The sequence below is a fragment of the Engystomops pustulosus genome, chromosome 2, assembly GCF_040894005.1.
Source record: "Engystomops pustulosus chromosome 2, aEngPut4.maternal, whole genome shotgun sequence".
NCBI classification, from domain to species: Eukaryota; Metazoa; Chordata; class Amphibia; order Anura; family Leptodactylidae; genus Engystomops; species Engystomops pustulosus.
In genome coordinates, this window is record NC_092412.1 from 169102529 (window position 1) to 169126175 (window position 23647).

The window sequence follows — 23647 nt, forward strand, 5'->3', positions numbered from 1 at the left end:
TAATTAATTGGGTCAATTAATTTTGAAATATACGGGGACCCCTCTCCATTAATTATTGAATAATGCTGCCCCCCCCCATTAATTACTAGACTGCCCCTCATAATTATTTCATACGCTGCCCCCCACCATTAATTATTTTCTGATGCCCCCTCCATCATTAATTATTTTCTGATGCCCCCTCCATCATTAATTATTTTTTGATGCCCCCTCCATCATTAATTATTTTTTGATGCCCCCTCCATCTTTAATTATTTTTTGATGCCCCCTCCATCATTAATTATTTTCTGATGCCCCCTCCATCATTAATTATTTTGTATGATGCCCCCTCCATCATTAATTATTTTGTATGATGCCCCCTCCATCATTAATTATTTTGTATGATGTCCCCTCCATCATTAATTATTTTGTATGATGCCTCCTCCATCATTAATTATTTTCTGATGTCCCCTCCATCATTAGTTATTTTTTGATGCCCCCTCCATCATTAATTATTTTCTGATGTCCCCTCCATCATTAGTTATTTTTTGATGCCCCCTCCATCATTAATTATTTTCTGATGTCCCCTCCATCATTAGTTATTTTTTGATGCCCCCTCCATCATTAATTATTTTTTGATGCCCCCTCCATCATTAATTATTTGCTGATGCCCCCTCCATCATTAATTATTTTTTGATGCCCCCTCCATCATTAATTATTTTGTATGATGCCCCCTCCATCATTAATTATTTTGTATGATGTCCCCTCCATCATTAATTATTTTGTATGATGCCTCCTCCATCATTAATTATTTTCTGATGTCCCCTCCATCATTAGTTATTTTTTGATGCCCCCTCCATCATTAATTATTTTCTGATGTCCCCTCCATCATTAGTTATTTTTTGATGCCCCCTCCATCATTAATTATTTTCTGATGTCCCCTCCATCATTAGTTATTTTTTGATGCCCCCTCCATCATTAATTATTTTTTGATGCCCCCTCCATCATTAATTATTTGCTGATGCCCCCTCCATCATTAATTATTTTTTGATGCCCCCTCCATCATTAATTATTTGCTGATGCCCCCTCCATCATTAATTATTTGCTGATGCCCCCTCCATCATTAATTATTTGCTGATGCCCCCTCCATCATTAATTATTTGCTGATGCCCCCTCCATCATTAATTATTTGCTGATGCCCCCTCCATCATTAATTATTTGCTGATGCCCCCTCCATCATTAATTATTTGCTGATGCCCCCTCCATCATTAATTATTTGCTGATGCCCCCTCCATCATTAATTATTTGCTGATGCCCCCTCCATCATTATTTGCTGATGCCCCCTCTATCATTAATTATTTGCTGATGCCCCCTCCATCATTAATTATTTGCTGATGCCCCCTCCATCATTAATTATTTGCTGATGCCCCCTCCATCATTAATTATTTGCTGATGCCCCCTCCATCATTATTTGCTGATGCCCCCTCCATCATTAATTATTTGCTGATGCCCCCTCCATCATTAATTATTTGCTGATGCCCCCTCCATCATTAATTATTTGCTGATGCCCCCTCTATCATTAATTATTTTCCATACTGCCCCTCCATCATTAATTATTTTGTATGATGTCCCCTCCATCATTAATTATTTTGTATGATGCCTCCTCCATCATTAATTATTTTCTGATGTCCCCTCCATCATTAGTTATTTTTTGATGCCCCCTCCATCATTAATTATTTTCTGATGTCCCCTCCATCATTAGTTATTTTTTGATGCCCCCTCCATCATTAATTATTTGCTGATGCCCCCTCCATCATTAATTATTTGCTGATGCCCCCTCCATCATTAATTATTTGCTGATGCCCCCTCCATCATTAATTATTTGCTGATGCCCCCTCCATCATTATTTGCTGATGCCCCCTCTATCATTAATTATTTGCTGATGCCCCCTCCATCATTAATTATTTGCTGATGCCCCCTCCATCATTAATTATTTGCTGATGCCCCCTCCATCATTATTTGCTGATGCCCCCTCTATCATTAATTATTTGCTGATGCCCCCTCCATCATTAATTATTTGCTGATGCCCCCTCCATCATTAATTATTTGCTGATGCCCCCTCCATCATTAATTATTTGCTGATGCCCCCTCCATCATTAATTATTTGCTGATGCCCCCTCCATCATTAATTATTTGCTGATGCCCCCTCCATCATTAATTATTTTCCATACTGCCCCTCCATCATTAATTATTTTGTATGATGCCCCCTCCATCGTTAATTATTTTGTATGATGCCCCCTCCATCGTTAATTATTTTCTATGATGCCCCCTCCATCGTTAATTATTTTCTATGATGCCCCCTCCATCGTTAATTATTTTGTATGATGCCCCCTCCATCGTTAATTATTTTGTATGATGCCCCCTCCATCGTTAATTATTTTGTATGATGCCCCCTCCATCGTTAATTATTTTGTATGATGCCCCCTCCATCGTTAATTATTTTGTATGATGCCCCCTCCATCGTTAATTATTTTCTATGATGCCCCCGGGCGCCACAATGTATTTGCTGCTAGTTAAAAAAAAACATACTCACCTCTGGCAGCGGCTCCCGCGTCTTCATTCTTCGGGCTGCTGCCGGACAGGAAGGGGTGCGCGGGCGCGTGATGATGTAATCACGCGGCGGCGCATCAAGGTTCAAGGAGCGATGTGCGCCGGGGTTGTCTTCCGGGCACATCGCTCCACCTGCAATAATAGTGCTCGAGCGGCCACATCGACCGCATCGAGCACTATTCAGTGACGGGCAGGAGCTTCCTGTCCGAACGGACGGAGGCTCCTGCCCGACTGCCCCAACCCGCCGGGGGCGCTCTGAGAGCTGGATGTGGCGGGGGCCGGATTAAAACGGTCCGCGGGCCGCATGTGGCCCGCGGGCCGTAGTTTGGGGACCACTGCACTAAGTCATCTGCGGATTTCCCTGTGCAACCCAGCATGGCACTGGGTTGGGGAGTGCATGAACATAGCAGTCCATCACCACACGCTCCACCATCTTTGCTGGGGAGCAGACATCTGGCTGTAGCCATTTCTGGACAAAGTGCAGAAAGTCGAACATTTGGGACCTTGGGGGTTTGTCCTTCCTGTAACCCCAATGATGCACCCTCTGAGCTCAAACCGTAACAGTTACACCAAGGTGTCCCAGGATCTTGGCTTTGAACTTTTCATATTCCCTGGCATCCTGCAGAGACAGATCATAGTAGGCCTTCTGTGTCTCATCTGTGGGAAGCGGGGCCAAGACCCATTGCTCTGCTGGCAGTCTCCCCCGTTCAGCAACCCTCTCAAAGGCTGAGTCATTTTCTGAATTCTTCTGGAGTCATTTTCTGTAATGCCTCACCTAGTGCTTTTCTCACACGCTGCCCATCCATCTGGTTAGGTGGCGCCAGTCTCCAAAATAGTGAAAACAAGATTTTTGCAACACTAAAAATGTGTTTGAGATTTCTCCAACCTCACTGGTGGAAGTCCTAGGAGAAATGCAATTGGGTCTTTCTCTATATCCACTCCCAAAAGCTTCTTTAACACTACATAGACATTGTCCCAAAAAGCTGTATAATTGCACAGTCCCAAAATATTTAAAACCTAAAGGTCTTAGAAGCATTGTCAAGTTGTTTTAATATTTCCTCATAACTGAGACCATCCATACCCCTTATCATCTTTGTTGAGCCAATGCTTTGTACAGTGGTAATATTAGATCCCTATCCCAAGAGTCCATACCACTTTTGATACATGACAAGATCTTGCAGGCTTTAGGAGCAGCTGATTGACATTGCATGCTGTTATTTAATTCTACTTTATCTACTAGTACACCCAAGTTCTTCTCAACGAGAGACTCTCCCAGATTTACTCCCCCAAGGACATATGTTGCATGTGGATTTTTAACCCAAGGTCCATAACCTTATCCATATTGAGCCTCATTTTACAAGTGGATGACCAAACACTTGTTTTATCCAAGTCACCCTGCAGTCTATGAACATCCTCCATAGACTGTGTTGCAATACACAGCTTGGTGTCATCTGCAAATATAGACACATCACTTACCTTTATATCATTAATAAATTAAATAGTGGGCCAAGCTTATAACTGGTGACCATTCTGAGTAGGAATTATTGCCCACATGATTCCTTCCAAGCCAATAGACCTTATTTTACACATCAGGTGTCTATGAGGGACAGTTTCAAATGCCTTTGCAAGTCCAAGAACACAATATCCACCGTAGCTCTTCTGTCCAGGCATCTGCTCACCTCTTCATGAAAGCAGATCAGGTTGGTCTGCCAACTTCTGTCCTTAGTAACCCATGCTGGCTGTCACATTATACTATTTGATGTCACATACTCCTGCATGTAGTCTTTTAGTAAACCTTCCAATATTTTCCCCACAATTGCAGTTAGGCTTACATGCGGTAATGTGGTTACAGAGTGGTGATGGCGAGAGTCAGTAGGGAAGGAGGGAGTATAATCTTCCCTGCAGTATGTGCATTGAGTTGCGTCTCTGGACCTCTCCAGGGTGGCCACACAGCTTGAAAAGTTTGCACACCGTGAGAAGGACCCCTGCCAAAACTGTGCCTATGAGGAGGCAGTTGACAGAGAATCCTGACTAACCTAGAACACAGGACACTCCTAAACCCCCATGTGAAGCCAAATCCTCTAATGGAGCACTGCCTGACCCATCTGCTGCAGACTCAGGTTCCGAGCAGATATTTGGACTGGAGTGCAGGCCAGTTATTCTGCACTGTCCTCCCTCACTATGTTGGAGAATGGGTTCACTGGAAGGCCACTTAGGAGAAGTGGAAGACCAGATGCCACAAGTTAAGAGAGATATCTCCTGTCTCAACACATCAGTTGCTGCGTTGTGGGCTAAAGCAGAGGACATGGAAAACTGGCTCCGCTGGAGCAATGTGCACCTCATGCAATGTGCACCACCCAAATGCCACTTAGAAATCCAGACCACTGTTTACCCACTATAAGGACAGGGATAAACTTCTTTGCAAGAAGGAATGAATATTGAGGGGAAAAAAATGTCATTCTTTCCTGATTTCTTGTGAGGTTTAGCACCAACGAGAACAACTTTCAAGCATTAAAAAGGAAGCCTCGCTATTTGGAAATGGAATTAAGGTGTAGGCCAGCTTAAAGGCCTCTACAGTTGGTCTTCACCACAATTTTGGCTACAATTCTTACATAAGCAGACCTCTGCGATTTCTAATGTCCCTTCCCTTCTAGTTATATTTCATATGGAATTTGATAACCAGTGTGTTTTCTGCCTATGTCTCTCCCACATATCAATTTCTACACATATTGCAAGTACCTCTGCAATGGGGATGCGGTGACTATTCTGTATTTCAATATTTCTTTAAATTGAATTGTCTCCTGGGCATCAAGGTATTTATCTAAGATACCCAGGTCAATAATAGTGCTCTCTTGTTGTATGCATCTGAGCATCTTTTTAGAAAAAATATTGGTACACTGTTGATCATATGCTTAATTTATTCTATCTATACATAACTGGACTGAAGGTACATGGGCTGAAAGACAGGCAGATGGACAGGAAATTACCCAGCCCTTGTAATGTATCTCAGAGCCTCCCACATAAAAACAACTTCTTTCCTCACGTGACCGCTACCACCTGGACTGGAAATGGGCAGAGCTATGGGGTGTCAGTAAGAAGCCAAAATCATAATTTACCAGTTATTCATAGATACAGGAACTCTGACTGTGGTAATTTTCTCATATTTGTTATCCATGGCCTCCTTCTTTCTAAAATCAGCTTTGATAATTATGCTAATGGGGGTATTTCCACAGCCTTACATACCCCCTTGGTACAGTAATTGAACGAGCTACGGCTTGGCTATGAACCTGTTGGGAAAAACAATGCTGAGGCATGAAGTATAGGCACAGCCTCCAGGTGGTCCGATTATGCTGCCAAAACCTGTATTCTAGGTATAAAGTAAATTGTAGTTTAGCAATATGGCTAGGCAGCAGGTGGGGTTCAGCCGCCCACGATGCTGTGTATAGGAACCGGGGTTGGCGGCAGACTAAAATGACATTACGCAAAGCACAAGTAATTCTAAGTCCTAGCAAAAGGTTAATGCTATAAAATGTGCAACATAGACATCCACTCAAACATGCTCTTCCACCAGGAGAATCCTGTGGTGCACAGGACAGAGCCTTAGTCCTCATTTAACATAACATGGAACCACCACTCTATAACCAGTCCCTCCCACCTACCTGGTGGGGAAGGTGACAACCTGCTATAGTTAAAAACAACTTTATACTATACTCCACAAAATAGAGAAAAATATTTTCACTATGACCGGAGCTCCAAGATTTCTAAAACTTCGATGAACAGCACCAATCTTCAATTTCTCCTGCTGAAAGTATGTCACCATTCAGACTAGCACCATCACGTTCTCATTCTCCTCCTTTATTATATTGTAACTGGAAGAAAATATTCAGGCAGATGGTGTGGTACGTTCCAACAAGATTAAAATTTATTCCAGTTCATTATACTCACAAAAATCCAATAAAAATGCGCATATCACAAATTCACATAACGGGACGCTAGCTTTCTCTCCGCCCGACCCAGGGTTTCGCCGGCAAGGCTTCTTCCGGGGCGTTGCTCAAGGAAGAAGCCTTGCCGGCGAAACCCTGGGTCGGGCGGAGAGAAAGCTAGCGTCCCGTTATGTGAATTTGTGATATGCGCATTTTTATTGGATTTTTGTGAGTATAATGAACTGGAATAAATTTTAATCTTGTTGGAACGTACCACACCATCTGCCTGAATATTTTCTTCCAGTTACAATATAATAAAGGAGGAGAATGAGAACGTGATGGTGCTAGTCTGAATGGTGACATACTTTCAGCAGGAGAAATTGAAGATTGGTGCTGTTCATCGAAGTTTTAGAAATCTTGGAGCTCCGGTCATAGTGAAAATATTTTTCTCTATTTTGTGGACTTTTTCAAAGACTGTGTGGACCGGTCTTATACCGTGAGTAGCTCCTTAAGGGGCAAAACTGTGCACCACAAACAACTGTGTTTTATTGCTATTTATACTATACTAGCAGAAAAACAAGTACCATATGCTTATACTGTTTACATCTACCATCTGCTAAAGTTCTGTTCATAACGGAATTAAAGAAGCATAAAATGTAATATCTCCTAAAATAGGTAGGCTGACGACACACATCAATAACTGAGCACTCTGTGAGTTTAGACCTTGCGGTTGTTTTATATCTAAAACAAAAATCCAAAAAGATTACCAGTTCATGAGTTTCTTTTGATGGTCACCCCCCCCCCCCCCCCCTAACATGTTCAATTCCCATACACAACAAACTTCTCAAAATTCTCTGAAATGGCGTGTCAGGGAGGACACTTCTACTGCTATCTAAAAAGATAGATTTTCTTTAAATAGAGCGTCCGTAGAGCAGGATCCAGCTTCCATTTTGTGTCATGGCAGGTCACAGACAGCATGAGTGTCTTCCTGATGACTCATTCCATAGACACCCAATGACACATGGGTATTTAAAGAAAATCTGACTGCAACTGTGATAATTTTCTTTCATGCTTTGAATCCTGGCACAATTGCTGATAAATTCAGCGCTGTTGCAACCTGCTGGCTGTTCAGTAAGGCTACATTTGGGTATCCTTAGCAGCCAATCCATGACTGCAACTATTGTAAAATACCTATCATTGAATTAGGCACAGCTAATTGGATCCGAATAAATGGCCAGCTGACCAACTGCATCAGAGGGAAAGAGTTAAGGGCCCCATTTTGCTGTTTCTCTTCGCGTTGGCTTGTTTGATCAGATTCTATCCTGGGATTCAGGTATGCTAGTGTAGAGGAGGACTTCAATAACTCTAATCCCCATATGAGGCACCACCTCACCCAATTTGGCAGGCATTCTGGTTTCTCCATGAATTGAAGTAAATACATTTTCATGCCAATGGACTTACTCTCAGTCGCAACCATTGATGTTATTGGTGCAGCTCAGGTAGTATCAACCTTCAAGTACCTGGGAATCTTGGTATCCACTAGGTTGGGGAATTCATATTTCTCAATCTGTTTCAGTTATTAGAGAGGGTCTCCTCTAAAGTTAGTGTAAACTACCTTTTTCAGTTGTTGGAAGCGAGCAGTTTGTGTATATATTAAATAATTCTCTCATGTCTGCAAATGTATTCAGCGGTTGTTCTGCTCCTTAATATGGCAGAAGAAGTGAGTGGATAAGGTTGAAAACATTGCAAAGAGACAAAGATTAAGGAGGTTTAGTGGTCCAAAGCCTAGCTCCCACACAGTCTACCACAGTCTATACCATTTTCTGTAGACCCTGCCTGTCTATTGTTGTATGACTAGAGAATAATTGTTAAAACAACTTAGTTAATGCACTAAAGTTAAAAAATTATTTAACATCACATCAATCATTTTTTTATAGGATCTGAAGCATCATTCCTTGAAATTGTGAAAACACAGCAAAGCACAGACGAACTACACCTCGATCAAATAAACCTAGAGGAATGGACTTTCAAACCGCTTCATTAAATTGAATCTTCTTTTTGCTTTTTAGTAGTTAATACTAGGTAATAAAGGGAAACATTTTAAATTATGTCTGATATGTCATTCGTTTTTGGTAGTTTCTAATTCTCGTTTTTGACAATCTACAATCATTTATTCAAACTAGTGTATGGATAAAACATTAAAGTGTAAATTCAAATTTATAATGAGTATTAATGCATAATTCCCAAATTATGATTCCCACCTTTTTCTTTCCAGAGTAATGGCATTTTATTCTACTTGTAAATAAAATTCCTTAGTGAAGTGCACGCAAACTAACCGCTTCCAGCCAATTACATGTATTCTCTCATGAAGGAGCTAATCTGCAAATCCAATGAGATTCCAGCAAGGAAATCTACCAAGCTTGGGTTGGGGTTGAATTCAAACATGAGCGTTTGGCAATGACAAAGCTCTCTTAGAAAGCAGCATTCAAATTGAAACTGTGCATTTATTCCTGGAAAACAGCAGTATCAAACATAACATTCAAACAAAATCCTCTCCAGTCTAACTATACATTTGACGGAACCCATTAGCGAGTTATAGTAGTCATTGCCAACCATTAAGTTTGTCTCATTAGGAAAATGAGTTAGCGGCAAAAATTACAGTGTTTCTACATGTAGTCCGTTGGTCTCTCTTAGAGCTGATTTCAGTTAAACAACCTCCTTGCTAATTCAGCAACAGAGTTAAAACAATGTGCATGTAAAACAATGTGCGTCTATCATTGCGAAGCGAAGTAAGTATCACTTTAAGATTCTTTGAGTCCTGTCTGGTGTTCTGGGGACACCAGAACACCCAGGTGCCCAGAGAAAGGACTGAGTGCCGCTTCTGGCACCCATGCCATAGGTTCGCCACCACTGACCTAGGGGTTATAAACAGGAATTGACACAGTTTAAAGGGCTGCAATAAGCACTTAGGGCAATAAGCAATAAGCACTGTAATCACTGGTCTGGTGTAACAATTTATTGAGATATAAGTGGTCACAGATATTAAAGCATTCTGGGTGACACAAATCGAGTTCAGAGAGTAAAACAACAGCTTAGAGCTCTATAAAGGAACAGAGAGAACGTTTGAGGGTCGTAAATTAATTTTTCTTTTTTAGTGTGTTTTTTTCTGGTCTTCCTCCTCTGTCCCCTTGTGGACAAACCCCTCCTCCCCCTCTTAATTCAGGATACGCACAGAAAACTTACATACAGTGTGAGCCATGACGCAGCATGGGCTTTGTACATGAACACATAATAAATTAAGATTGACTCCTAGCATTTACAGACACAAGCAAAGACTATGACATCCTAACTCTATGCCACAAATGCTACTCTAACAAACAAGCTCTACCAAGCAAAATACACATGTGGAGACAATGAAAGCAACTGACCTGTTGAAAACACAAAATGGAGGGGGGAGAGGGATGGAGTGTGTTTTGTTCGTAGGCCCAAAGCTTTATTGAACCACACAGATACAAGAGGGAAAGGTAGGGGGGAAGTAGAAGCTTGAGAGGTCTTCACTTCATGTCTGCTGCATTCAAATGAAGCAGAGTCCCACAATTCCCTGCTCTAATGAGAGGGAGCTCCTGTTCTTGGAGAAAAGAAGCAGGAATCAAGTGGGGAATGTGCGGATTCTCATAAAAGCAGGTAAGTCCAGGGGAAACAAAAAAAGAAAAATCTTGGGTGGGATTCTCCCCAAGTCAGTGGGTAAGTGCCCCCAAAGAATTACCTCACAACCAGGTGAAGAGGCAGCAGTACAATGTTTGCACGTGTGTCCTGGCTGGAATCCGGAAGTGACATTATGCGGAAACTGACTGCTGGTTGGGGGTTGTTACCGGGCATATAAGCGGGACACAATGTATTGTGGTCATTACCCCTGAGGAAGTCACAAAGACGTGACGCAACACGTGGGGTTCCTCTTCCCAAAGTCGACCTCCCTCCTTCCCCCGTCTGCTCTGCCTTACACCTACTCAGGTTTATTCACTGCATTTGCACTTTTTCCATTGAGGTTGTAGATTGTTTACACTAGCATTGTCTAGGTTACTGCTGTTTTAGCTATGCAGGATTGGTGGTCCTGGTATTCGTCCGCTGTGGTTTACCCCTGGGTCTGGGACTTTGCTCCCTGACCCTTTTGGGGGACAGTTGTGCTCTTGGTAATTATTTTAACCCTACAACGCATGACGTTAAAAATATACATATTAACATAATGGGGGCCTTTTAGGCCCCCATGCATATAATGTAGTAAAACCCACTTAAATAACTTTCACAAGTTTATTTCAAAATTGCTCAATAAAATATGAATAGTGGACAACATTTAATTATAATTTTTCACAGAAAACACCCAAAAAAAATTTTTTTTCCCAAATTTCACTCAAAGACATGAAAACACACAAAAATGCATAGAAATCTATAGCAAACTAGCTGCAGCTACATTTATATTCTAACATTCTTTTCTATTATATTAGTATAAGTTATTTTTATGCAGAAGAGTGTTCTTTGCAAACAGTTTCCTTACAAGTGGAACAATATTGCTCAGTTTTCCTCTATGTTTTTTGGACACATGAAACAACGCTTTCTCCTGGCTCTGGAATAATCTGAAACTGTATGCCACACTGTTTCATTGCTTCTTTAGTTTGCTTTGGCAAGCATTTCAAGTCGCTTCGCTCTATCATGTGAGGCATTACAAGTTCCTGACAAAGGTCCTTCAAGAATAAGCGAATGCTGTCCTTCCTCTGTGCATGAAATTCCGGATGAGTTTCTGTATAAATAATGAATGAATTTACGGCTGCTACATCAAGCATATTTGAAAATAGTACTACAGGCCATCGTTTTGTTTGCTTCTTACACAAATATTCTTCCACCATCTTATCCATTTTATCTACACCTCCTTTTGTTGCATTATAATGCAGGATGATTTCTGGTTTCAATATTTGGTTATTGCGGTCAACACTGCAATCGTGATGCAAGGTACTGAGTGAAATTACAGATTTCTCCTTCTTTGCCTTGTAAGATAAGTCGCTATGTTATTGAATCCAAAAGACACTCTCATAAAGTGCTCGCTGACGATTTTGTTTGAGTGCTGCTGGAATTTTTGTCTGATTTTGCTTTATAGTACCAACAAATGTAGTAGCTTTTACAAGCACAAAATTGCCTTGTTCTACATTGGTGAAATAATTGTGCATGGTGATGTTTCTACCTAAATTGAAAATTGGAACAGCAAGAGTTTTGACTATTTCAGACCCCAGATCCCTCTGTGTATTCAGTGTATACTGTCAGTGTACTTCAGTATACTGTCAGTGTATACTGTATATTCAGTGTATACTGTGTATTCAGCTTATACTGTCCTCAGTACTCTATACACAGCTCATTACTGTGTTCAGAGGACCTGAGGTGATGTCATGGCCTTATCACTCCCTCCAAAAATTACATGACATCCTCACATGTTATTATCCACATCCCTGCCCCTCCACCAGCATTACTGAGTACAAATAAAGTAACTTGAAACACAAACACTTCTGAGAACATGATAAAAACAGCGGGGGCCTAAAAGGCCCCCAATTCGTACAGATGTAGTTTTCACCTAACAAGCATTGTTACACCATAATGCCGATGAAAAAAATTATATGAACAACTGGATATTATCAACAATGACATCCTTGAGGAATACCTGGAGTTTCAAAATTCTAACTATAGTAATTTTGCAGATAATAGCAAAAATGTAAGCATAAAAGGCCCCCAATATGCGTTCTAGGGTTAAGTGTTTTTATCTGATTTTGTATCTCTTCGTGTGTGTATTTTCATATTTGGTTTGATAAATTTCAATTGTTGCCTTATAATTGCATCGCTTTTCCTTGTTGTTAATTTATTTCTATGTTGCAGTTATCTTACCTCCTGAAGTACTTTGGGTGAAGAAAATAACCCGAAAGTTATTTGTTTTTTTCTGGGGCTCTTTAGAGCTCTATTAAATAGAGCGTTTGAGGACAGTAATTGTAATGTCTAGATGTGAGTTAGGGGGATGGATTTCCCTAATGTAAGTGTTTTCTTAAAACTCCAATATCTGCTGTTAATTTACAAAATTGTCAAGTCTGGGAATAGAACTGCTCATATGATGAGATACTCTGCAGACTGGCTTTTTGTACGGTGGCAGTGGGTTGCTAAAGATCTAGCCCTTACCCCGCTATTATGTAGTTCTGAAAGTCTTTGTTGAAGAAAGACATCTTGATGTCATCGGTGAACCGGTAAAAGGTAGAATCTGGGATAAATTAAGAGAAGATGAGCAGCTGTGTGATGTCCCACTTCTATCCGCGGAAGAGTCTAGGAAAGTGTGGAGTGCATTTAAGGCTCCTGGAGTTCCAAACGGATATTTGGAGATTACGTGGTTGGGCTGCATCAGGTTCTGCCCACACGTGAATTTTTGAAATTGGGAAAACTGTAATGCGACTGAAAATGTTTCTCATGTCTTTGTAAATTGCTCATTTACTACGATTGTTTTTTTTTTTTGTTCTGTCCATTATTCCCCTTTGTTTTGAAGTCTTCTAATTTTAAGCTTGAGGAGTTTTTTTCAGGATGGATCCCTGTTAAGAAGGATATGGATCATAAGTCCTGGGTTATGTTTTGAGTTTTTAGGTCTGTGATTTGGGATGCTAGGAATGTTTTGTTATTTAAAAAAATTGAGTGAAGGCCTGAGGATGCTGTTAAATTGTTTTTGTCCCGTTTGCATGTTATTTTCATTTTTGACCAAAAAAGATGGGGTAAAGATTTGGCAGAGACAATAGTATTGGTCCTTGGAATAAAAAAATAAAAATCAATCCCAGATGATGCAATGATTGTTAGATTTTTGTCGTTGAGATAATATGAGTTGAGTCAAAGTCTGATGGGAAAAATTTTTTTAAAAATAGTCAAAACCCAAGTCTGAGCCAAGGTGAAGGAAGAGGAAACAGAGGGACAGCCCCATCAGTGACTTCACCAGCAAGAAACTGCTGGAGGAGGCGACTGAGCCAACCCAGTTGGAAGAAAAGGAGGAGTTCTTCGGGAAGCTGGAAGCCGGTTTCAGGGAACACGGCCCCCTCTCCAGCTCCATTGACCTGACCGCGAAAGAACAGCATTTGGACGAAGTGCTGGAGAACCTCAAAAAGGTTCCAGACGTAAGCCGTCCGACCGGACAGGTAAATGGGAGGCAAGGTAAGTTAGTGTAGTTAGTACAGAAGTCGGCCGCAGACAAGCTCCTGGACGGAATCAAGAAAAAACAGTTAAGTTAGCCATCATGCCTTAGTTACATGTCCGGTCGGGCGGCTTGCCTTCGGTTCCATCTGGAACCTTTTAGAGGTTCTCCAGCACCTCGTCCAGAGGCTGTTCTTCCGTGGTCAGTTCGATGGAGCTGGAGAGGAGGCCGTGTTCCCTGAAACCGGCTTCCAGCTCCTCAAAGAACTCCTCCTTTTCGTCCTTTTCTGCCCGGCTCTGACGCCTCCTACAGCAGTTTCTTGCTAGTGGAGTCGCTGACGGGGCTGTCCCTTTGTTTCCTCTTCCTTTGCCTTGGCTCTGGGGAGACAGGGTCGGAGACAGGGGTTTGAGGGAGGTAGGGGAAGGCTGGGAGATGGAAGCTAATGAGATAATCACGATTTTAGCTCACTCAGCAACAGAGATAATCACGATTTTAGCTCCCTAAGCAAGATATGCATGGAAAACATTGTTTGTTTTATCATTGAGGTTGTCTTGCTAGGAAAATGAGTTAGGACACAAAATAACGGTGTTCCTACATGAAGTCAGTTGGTCTCTTTTAGATCTGAGCAGAATAACCTGCTAGCTCATTCAGCAACAGAAATCATCGCAAACTTTGTTTCTTTCGCAAGAAATGCATGGAAAACAGTGTGCGTCTTATAATTGAGATTGTCTTGCTAGGAAAATGAGTTAGGACACAAAATAACAGTGTTCCTACATGAAGTCCGTTGGTCTCTTTTAGATCTGAGCACAATAACCTGCTAGCTCTTTCAGCAACAGAGATAATCACGAACTTAGCTCCTTTAGCAAAAAATGCATGGAAAACAATGTGCGTCTTATCATTGAGGTTGTCTTGTTAGGAAAATGAGTTAGGAGACAAAGTAACGGTGTTCCTACATGAAGTTATTGATTCTCTCTCAGATCGGAGTTGAATAGCCTCCTAGCTCATTCAGCAACAGAGATAATTACGATCTTAGCTCTTTTAGCAAGAAATGCATGGAAAACAATGTGCGTCTTATCATTGAGGTTGTCTTGCTAGGAAAATGAGTTAGGACACAAAATAACGGTGTTCCTACATGAAGTCTGTTGGTCTCTTTTAGATCTAAACAGAATAACCTGCTAGCTCATTCAGCAACTGAGATTTTCACGAACTTAGCTCCTTTAGCAAGAAATGCATGGAAAACAATGTGCGTCTTATCGTTGAGGTTGTCTTGTTAAGAAAATGAGTTAGGATACAAAGTAACGGTGTTCCTACATGAAGTTAGTGAGTATCTCTCAGATCGGAGTTGAATAGCCTCCGTGCTCATTCAGCAACAGAGATAGTAACGAACTTAGCTCCTTTAGCAAGAAATGCATGAAAAACAATGTGCGCCTTATCATTGAGGCTGTTTTGTTAGGAAGACAAGTTAAGAGGCAAAGTTAATGTGTTTATACATGAATTTAGTTGGTCTCTCTTAGATCAGAGTTTAATAGCCTCCTAGCACATTTAGCAACAGAGATAATCACGATCTTAGCTCTTTTAGCATGAAATGCATGGAAGACAATGTGCGTCTTATCATTGAGGTTGTCTTGCTAGGAAAATGAGTTAGGACACAAAATAACGGTTTTCCTACATGAAGTCAGTTCGTCTCTTTTATATCTAAGCAGAATAAACTGCTAGCTCTTTCAGCAACAGAGATAAACACGAACTTAGCGCCTTTAGCAAGAAATGCATGGAAAACAATGTGCGTCTTATAATTGATGTTGTCTTGTTAGGAAACGAGTTAGGAGGCAAAGTGAGGGTGTTTCTACATGAAGTTAGTTGGTCTCTTTTAGATTGGAGTTGAATAGCCTCCTTGCTCACTCAGCAACAGAGATAATCACGATCTTAGCTCGTTTAGCAAGAAATGCATGGAAAACAATGTGCGTCTTATCATTGACTTTGTCTTGCTAGGAAAACGAGTTAGGAGGGAAAGTAACTGTGTTTCTACATGAAGTTAGTTGGTCTCTCTTAGATCATAGTTGAATAGCCTCCTAGTGCATTTAGCAACACAGATAATCACGATCTTAGCTCTTTTAGCATGAAATGCATGGAAGACAATGTGCGTCTTATCATTGAGGTTGTCTTGCTAGGAAAATGAGTTAGGACGCAAAATAATGGTGTTCCTACATGAAGTTAGTTGGTCTCTTTTAGATCTAAGCAGTATAAACTGCTAGCTCATTCAGCAACTCATATTTTCACGAACTTAGCTCTTTTAGCAAGAAATGCATGGAAAACAATGTGCGTTTTAACATTGAGGTTGTCTTGTTAGGAAAACGAGTTAGGAGGCAAAGTAACTGTGTTTCTACATGAAGTTAGTTGGTCTCTCTTAGATCAGAGTTGAATAGCCTACTAGCGCATTCAGCAACAGAGATCATCACGAACTTTGCTCCTTTAGCAAGAAATGCATGGAAAACAATGTGCGTCTTATCATTGAGGTTGTCTTGCTAGGAAAATGAGTTAGGACACAAAATAACGGTGTTCCTACATGAAGTCAGTTGGTCTCTTTTAGATCTAAGCAGAATAAACTGCTAGCTCATTCAGCAACTGATGTTTTCACAAACTTAGCTCTTTTAGCAAGAAATGCATGGAAAACAATGTGCATCTTATCATTGAGATTGTCTTGTTAGGAAAATGAGTTAGGAGACAAAATAACGGTGTTCCTACATGAAATCAGTTGGTCTCTTTTAGATCCAAGCAGAATAACCTGCTAGCTCATTCAGCAACAGAGATCATCACGAACTTTGCTCCTTTAGCAAGAAATGCATGGAAAACAATGTGCGTCTTATCATTGAGGTTGTCTTGTTAGGAAAACGAGTTAGGCGACAAATTAACGGTGTTCCTACATAAAGTTAGTGAGTCTCTCTCAAATCGGAGTTGAATAGCCTCCTAGCTCATTCAGCAACAGAGATAATCACGATCTTAGCTCTTTTAGCAAGAAATGCATGGAAAACAATGTGCGTCTTATCATTGAGGTTGTCTTGCTAGGAAAATGAGTTAGGAGACAAAATAACGGTGTTCCTACATGAAATCAGTTGGTCTCTTTTAGATCTAGGCAGAATAACCTGCTAGCTCATTCAGCAACAGAGATCATCACGAACTTTGCTCCTTTAGCAAGAAATGCATGGAAAACAATGTGCGTCTTATCATTGAGGTTGTCTTGCTAGGAAAATGCGTTAGGATACAAAATAACGGTGTTCCTACATGAAGTCAGTTGGTCTCTTTTAGATCTAAGCAGAATAAACTGCTAGCTCATTCAGCAACTGATATTTTCACGAACTTTGCTCCTTTAGCAAGAAATGCATGAAATACAATGTGAGTCTTATCATTGAGGTTGTCTTGTTAGGAAAACGAGTTAGGAGGCAAAGTAACTGTGTTTCTACATGAAGTTAGTGGGTCTCTCTTAGATCAGAGTTGAATAGCCTCCTAGCGCATTCAGCAACAGAGATCATCACAAACTTTGCTCCTTTAGCAAGAAATGCATGGAAAACAATGTGCGTCTTATCATTGAGGTTGTCTTGCTAGGAAAATGAGTTAGGACACAAAATAACGGTGTTCCTGCATGAAGTCACTTGGTCTATTTTAGATCTAAGCAGAATAACCTGCTAGCTCATTCAGCAACTGATATTTTCACGAACTTAGCTCTTTTAGCAAGAAATGCATGGAAAACAATGTGCGTTTTATCATTGAGGTTGTCTTGCTAGGAAAATGAGTTAGGACACAAATTAACGGTGTTCCTACATGAAGTTAGTTGGTCTCTTTTAGATCTAAACAGAATAACCTGCTAGCTCATTCAGCAACTGATATTTTCACGAACTTAGCTCCTTTAGCAAGAAATGCATGGAAAACAATGGGGCAGATTTATCAAGCTGTCTGAAAGTCAGAATATTTCCAGTTGCCCATGGCAACCAATCACAGCTCAGCTTTCATTTTACCAGTGCTCATGAATATTTTAAAGGGAAGCTGTGATTGGTTGCCATGGGCAACTAGAAATATTCTGACTTTCAGACAGCTTGATAAATCTACCCCAATGTGCGTCTTATCATTGAGGTTGTCTTGCTAGGAAAATGAGTTAGGACACAAAGTAACGGTGTTTCTACATGAAGTTAGTGAGTCTCTCTCAAATCGGAGTTGAATAGCCTCCTAGCTCATTCAGCAACAGAGATAATCACGATCTTAGCTCTTTTAGCAAGAAATGCATGGAAAACAATGTGCGTCTTATCATTGAGGTTGTCTTGCTAGGAAAATGAGTTAGGACACAAAATAACGGTGTTCCTACATAAAGTCAGTTGGTCTCTTTTAGATCTAAGCAGAATAACCTGCTAGCTCTTTCAGCAACAGATATCATCACGAACTTAGCTCCTTTAGTAAGAAATGGATGGAAAACAATGTGCGTCTTATTATTGAGGTTGTCTTGTTAGGAAAACGAGTTAGGAGACAAAGTAACGGTGTTCCTTCATGAAGTTATTGATTCTCTCTCAGATCGGATTTGAATAGCCTCCCAGCTCATTCAGTAACAGAGATAATCAAGATCTGAGCTCTTTTAGGAAGAAATGCATGGAAAACAATGTGCGTCTTATCATTGAGGTTGTCTTGCTAGGAAAATGAGTTAGGACTGGAGATGAGCGAACATACTCGTCCGAGCTTGATGCTCGTTCGAGCGTTAGCGTACTCGAAACTGCTCGTTGCTCGGACGAATCCTTCGCCCGCTCTAGAAAATGGCATCTCCCGCCGTTTTGCTTTTTGGCGGCCAGAAACAGAGCCAATCACAAGCCAGGAGACTCTGCACTCCACCCAGCATGACGTGGTACCCTTACACGTCGATAGCAGTGGTGGGCTGGCCAGATCAGGTGACCCTGGAATAGACTAGCCCCTGCCCGCGCTGCTCGGATCATTCTGTGTCTGGATGCCGCTAGGGAGAGAGCTGCTGCTGGTCAGGGAAAGCGTTAGGGTGTTCTATTAGAATAGTATTAGGCAGGAGTGATTCTACAAGAACCCAACAGCCCTTCTTAGGGCTACAATAACGTTATACTTTTTTTTTTTTATTTGCTTGTGGCTGGGCTTGCTGGCACTAGTAGTGCAGCTAGTACCATATTGTGAGGAATTTGCAGGGGGACTTGCTACCGTTGTGTTTAGCTCTTAGTGACACACATATCCACCTCAAACACCAAAGTGGGACAATTTATTAGGGGTTTGATTAGAATTAGGCAGAGTCTGCAGATTTTTTTTTTTTTTTTACCTTTGTTTCATTTTATAGCTCAAACTCATCTTGCAAAGCAGTGTGCTTTCATTGTAGGCTACAAAATAGCCATAGGAGAACCCCAACGGCTTACTTAGGCCTACAATAGCGTTATATTTTCCTTTTTTTTGTTTGCTTGTGGCTGGCCTTGCTGGCATTAGTAGTGCAGCTAGTACCATATTGTGAGGAATTTGCTGGGAGACCTGCGACCATTGTGTTTAGCTCTAAGTGACACGCATATCCACCTCAAACACCGAAGTGGGACAATTTATTAGGGGTTTGATTAGAATTAGGCAGAGTCTGCTGATTTATTTTTTTTTTACCTTTATTTCATTTTATAGCTCAAAGTCATCAGGCACAGCACAAAATCCAGTTGTGTGCTGTCAGTGTAGGTTAGAAACTAGCCATAGCAATAGGATACCATCGTTTTGTTAAAAAAAATAAATAAATAAAAAAAAAAAAAACACAAAAAAAAAAAATTAAAAGTTTACACTTTAATTTGGAAAATGTTTAACCCGAGGGCTAGGGGTAGAGGACGAGGGCGTGGGTGTCCAACTACTGCAGGGGTCAGAGGCCGTGGTCCTGGGCGGGGTGAGACACCACCTGCTGATGAGGGAGCAGGGGAACACCGCAGAGCTACACTCCATAGGTTCATCATGTCTCAAGTTACTGGGACTCGTGGTAGAGCACTGTTGAGGCCAGAACAGTGCGAAGAGGTGATGTCGTGGATTGCGGACAATGCTTCTAGCCATTTGTCCACCAGTCAGTTTTCCACGCAGTCCACCCATGTCACCGAAATCAGCACTCCTCCAGCTCCTCCACCTCAGCCTCCTTCCCCCCAGTCTGCCCCTTCCCAGCAAAATATGGCATTTGAACCGGCATACTCTGAGGAACTGTTTTCTGGACCCTTCCCACAGTCACAAACCACTTGTCCGGTTGCTGCTGAGCAATTTTCCGATGCCCAGGTGTTCCACCAGTCGCAGTCTGTGGGTGATGATGACATTATTAACGTAGTGGAAGAAGTGTGTAAAGAGGTGTCGGACGATGAGGAGACACGGTTGTCAGACAGTGGTGAAGTTGTTCACATAGAGAAAATGGCACACACCAAACTGGTTTTCTTTAATTTTTTTTATTTTTAGCGTTTTCAACGTATAATTCACTCAGTGGAGCCTTCACCGTAGAAATTGAACAAAAGTTATATAATTCTATACAGATCAGAAGTAATATACGACGTTTCGGTCATCACGACCTTTGTCAAGTATGATCTGGCCTGAAATAGAAGGTTATCGGTTAGGTTGGGGCTGAATCACCTATACAGTGAACAATAGTGATATATACAGTATTTACAAAATGTCTAAAAAACTAATTGCCCTAGGTTAAGATGGTAGAAGATAAGAGCTAATATAGAAGATCAGATTATATGTAAGGTATGTACTAACATAATGCTGTAAAGTATATAACCAAGAACCTAATGGACATATCATAGAAAAAATCCCAATGTAGCATGTAGAAGAATACAGGGGGTAATATGCGATGTAAGAGAATAGGAATGCAGAGAAAGTAATGGGAATTAGCATAATGAGGTACAGTGGATGATACTTACAATGTCTGCAGTAGTAGGTAGGAGAGTGGTGAGGCTGCAAGTGAGTTCCGCCGGTGTGCGGTCACTACTGTTTCTAAGTGGTGAAGTTGTTGTCAGGGTAGGAAGTCTGAGGGGGGAGCAGACTGAGGGATCGGAGGATGATGAGGTGACAGACCCAAGCTGGGTTGATAGGCCGGGTGAACACAGTGCTTCTGAGACGGAGGCGAGTCCTATAGCAGAACAGGTTGGAAGAGGCAGTGGTGAGGCCAGACGGAGAGGCAGGGCCAGAGCTGGTGCATCAGCGCCAAATGTTGCCCGTAGTCAAGCTCCCGTGGCGAGGGCTAGATTTTCAGAAGTCTGGAGGTTCTTTAAAGAAACACCGGATGACCGACGGACTGTGGTGTGCAAACTTTGCCAAACCAGGATCAGCAGGGGTTCCACCATTACTAGCTTAACTACCACCAGTATGCGCGGGCATATGAATGCTAAACACCCCACTCAATGGCACCAAGCCCGTTCACCTCCGGCCGGACACACCATTGCTCCTTCCCCTGTGTCATCTGCTAGTCAGCCCCCTGCCCAGGACCACGGCCCAAACACCTCCCATGCGAAAACCCCATCTTCGCCTCCACGATCCTCCACAGCATCCACCAGCGTTCAGCTCTCCATAAAGGAAGTATAGCGCAACCCACCCACACGCCCAAGCCCTCAACGTCCACATCTCCAAGTTGCTTAGCCTGGGGATGCTGCCCTATAGGCTGGTAGAGACCGAGGCCTTTCGAAACCTCATGGCGGCCGCCCCTCGGTATTCGGTCCCCAGCCGCCACTACTTTTCCCGATGTGCCGTCCTAGCCCTGCACAAGCACGTGTCAGAGAACATCATCTGTGCCCTGACCAACGCCGTTTCTGACAAGGTGCACCTGACCACGGATACGTGGACGAGTGCTGCCAGGCAGGGCCACTATATATCGTTGACGGCACATTGGGTTAACTTGGTGGAGGCTGGGACCGAGTCTGACCCTGGGGCTGCTCATATACTGCCGACGCCGAGGATTGCGGGGCCTACCTCGGTCCAGGTCTCAAAGGCCTACTATGCCTCCTCCTCCTCCCACCCCTCCTCCACCTCCTCCTCCGAATTACCATCCGTGGGCATGGCGCCATCAGTTGGTAGCTCTAGGCACAGCAGCAGTGCCATCGCTAAGCGACAGCAGGCGGTGCTCAAACTGCTGAGCCTAGGCGATAAAAGGCACACCGCCCAAGAGCTATTACAGGGCATCACGGCGCAGACTGATCTGTGGCTGGCACCGCTGAACCTGAAGCCAGGCATGGTTGTGTGTGACAACGGCCGTAACCTGGTGGCAGCTCTGCAACTCGGCAGACTGACACATGTGCCATGCCTGGCCCATGTGTTAAATCTCATAGTTCAGCGTTTCCTCAAGACATACCCCAAACTGTCTGATTTGCTCATGAAGGTGCGCCGCATCTGAGCATTTCAGGAGGTCCAGCACAGATGCTGCCACTCTCAGGGCAGCGCAGCGCCGCCTCCAACTGCCCGCTCACCGACTGTTGTGCGACGTGCCCACGAGGTGGAATTCAACATTAACCATGTTATCCAGAGTTTACCAGCAGCGCAGAGCGATTGTAGACTGCCAGATGTCAACTTCCACCAGAACTGGTAGTCAGGTCAGTCAGCTTCCTCAAGTCTACAATGAGGAGTGGACGTGGATGTCTGATATCTATCAGGTGCTGAGTAACTTTGAGGAGTCAACACAGATGGTCATTGGCGATGCCGCCATCATCAGCCTCACCATCCCGCTGCTTGGCCTGTTGAAAAACTCTCTGGTCAGCATGAAGTCGGAAGCTTTGCGCTCGTCACAAGAGACGGGGGAAGAAGATTCCCTTGTTAATAGCCAAAGCACCCTTAGGTCTGTTTCTCAGCGCATATCGGAGGAGGTGGAGGAGGATGAGGAGGAAGAGGAGGAGAATGTTGGCGAGACAGAAGAGGGGACCATTGTTCAGTCCTTCACTGTTCAGCGTGTATGGGCAGAAGAAGAGGAGTTGGAGGAGGAGGAAATGGACAGTCAGGCCAGTGAGGGGAGTGAATTCTTGCGCGTTGGGACTCTGGCGCATATGGCAGATTTCATGCTAGGCTGCCTATCCCGTGACCCTCGCGTTCAAAGAATTTATTCCAGCACCGATTACTGGGTATTCATTCTCCTGGACCCACGGTACAAGCAAAATCTTTCCACTCTCATCCCTGGAGAGGAAAGGAGTGTGAGAATGCATGAATACCAGCAGGCCCTGGTGCACAAGCTGAAACAGTATTTCCCTGACAGCGCTAGCGGCAGAGGGCGTACTTCTGCGGGACAAGTAGCGAGGGAGAGTAGGCGAGCAGGCAGCTTTTCCAGCACTGCAAGGGGTACGCTTTACAAGGCCTTTGCCAGTTTTATGTCACCCCAGCAAGACACTGTCACCTGTCCCCAATCTCGGCAGACTAGGGCTGATCTTTACAGAAAGATGGTGAGGGAGTACGTAGCTGACCATACCATCGTCCTAAATGATCACACAGCTCCCTACACCTACTGGGTTTCAAAGCTGGACATGTGGCACGAACTGGCGCTGTACGCCTTGGAGGTTCTTGCCTGCACTGCCGCTAGCGTGTTGTCCGAGCGGGTTTTCAGTGCAGCTGGTGGCATCATCACTGATAAGCGTACACGCCTGTCGACTGACAGCGCTGACAGGCTGACGCTTATCAAGATGAATAAAGCCTGGATTTCTCCGGATTTTCATTCTCCACCAGGTGAAAGAAGCTCAACCTGAATAATGTATGCACTCCTCCTCCTCATTGTCCTCCTTCTCCTCCTCTTTGTACACTAAAGCATAGGAAACTGGCTATTTTTTGCCAGGGCCAACTGGCTCTAGCTATAGTACTCTATGTATTTAATTTTTCTGGAGGGCCATCTACCCGGTCCTCTGTTTTAAGCAATTTTTGGGAGTGCCACATACAGGCACTCAATTTATTTAATTTTTCTGGAGGACCACCT

At 42.8% G+C, this 23647-nt stretch overlaps 1 protein-coding gene across 2 annotated transcripts in view; it reads left to right on the forward strand.

The window, feature by feature from the left end:
- Positions 1-8617, forward strand: part of CACNA1S (calcium voltage-gated channel subunit alpha1 S) — an 817957-nt gene extending 809340 nt beyond the window's left edge. For both annotated transcript variants that reach the window (XM_072137243.1, XM_072137244.1), the window contains one exon: positions 8447-8617. The gene's annotated coding sequence lies outside the window, so the exon portion shown is untranslated. The remainder of the gene's footprint in view (positions 1-8446) is intronic.
- Positions 8618-23647: the final 15030 nt, after the last annotated feature.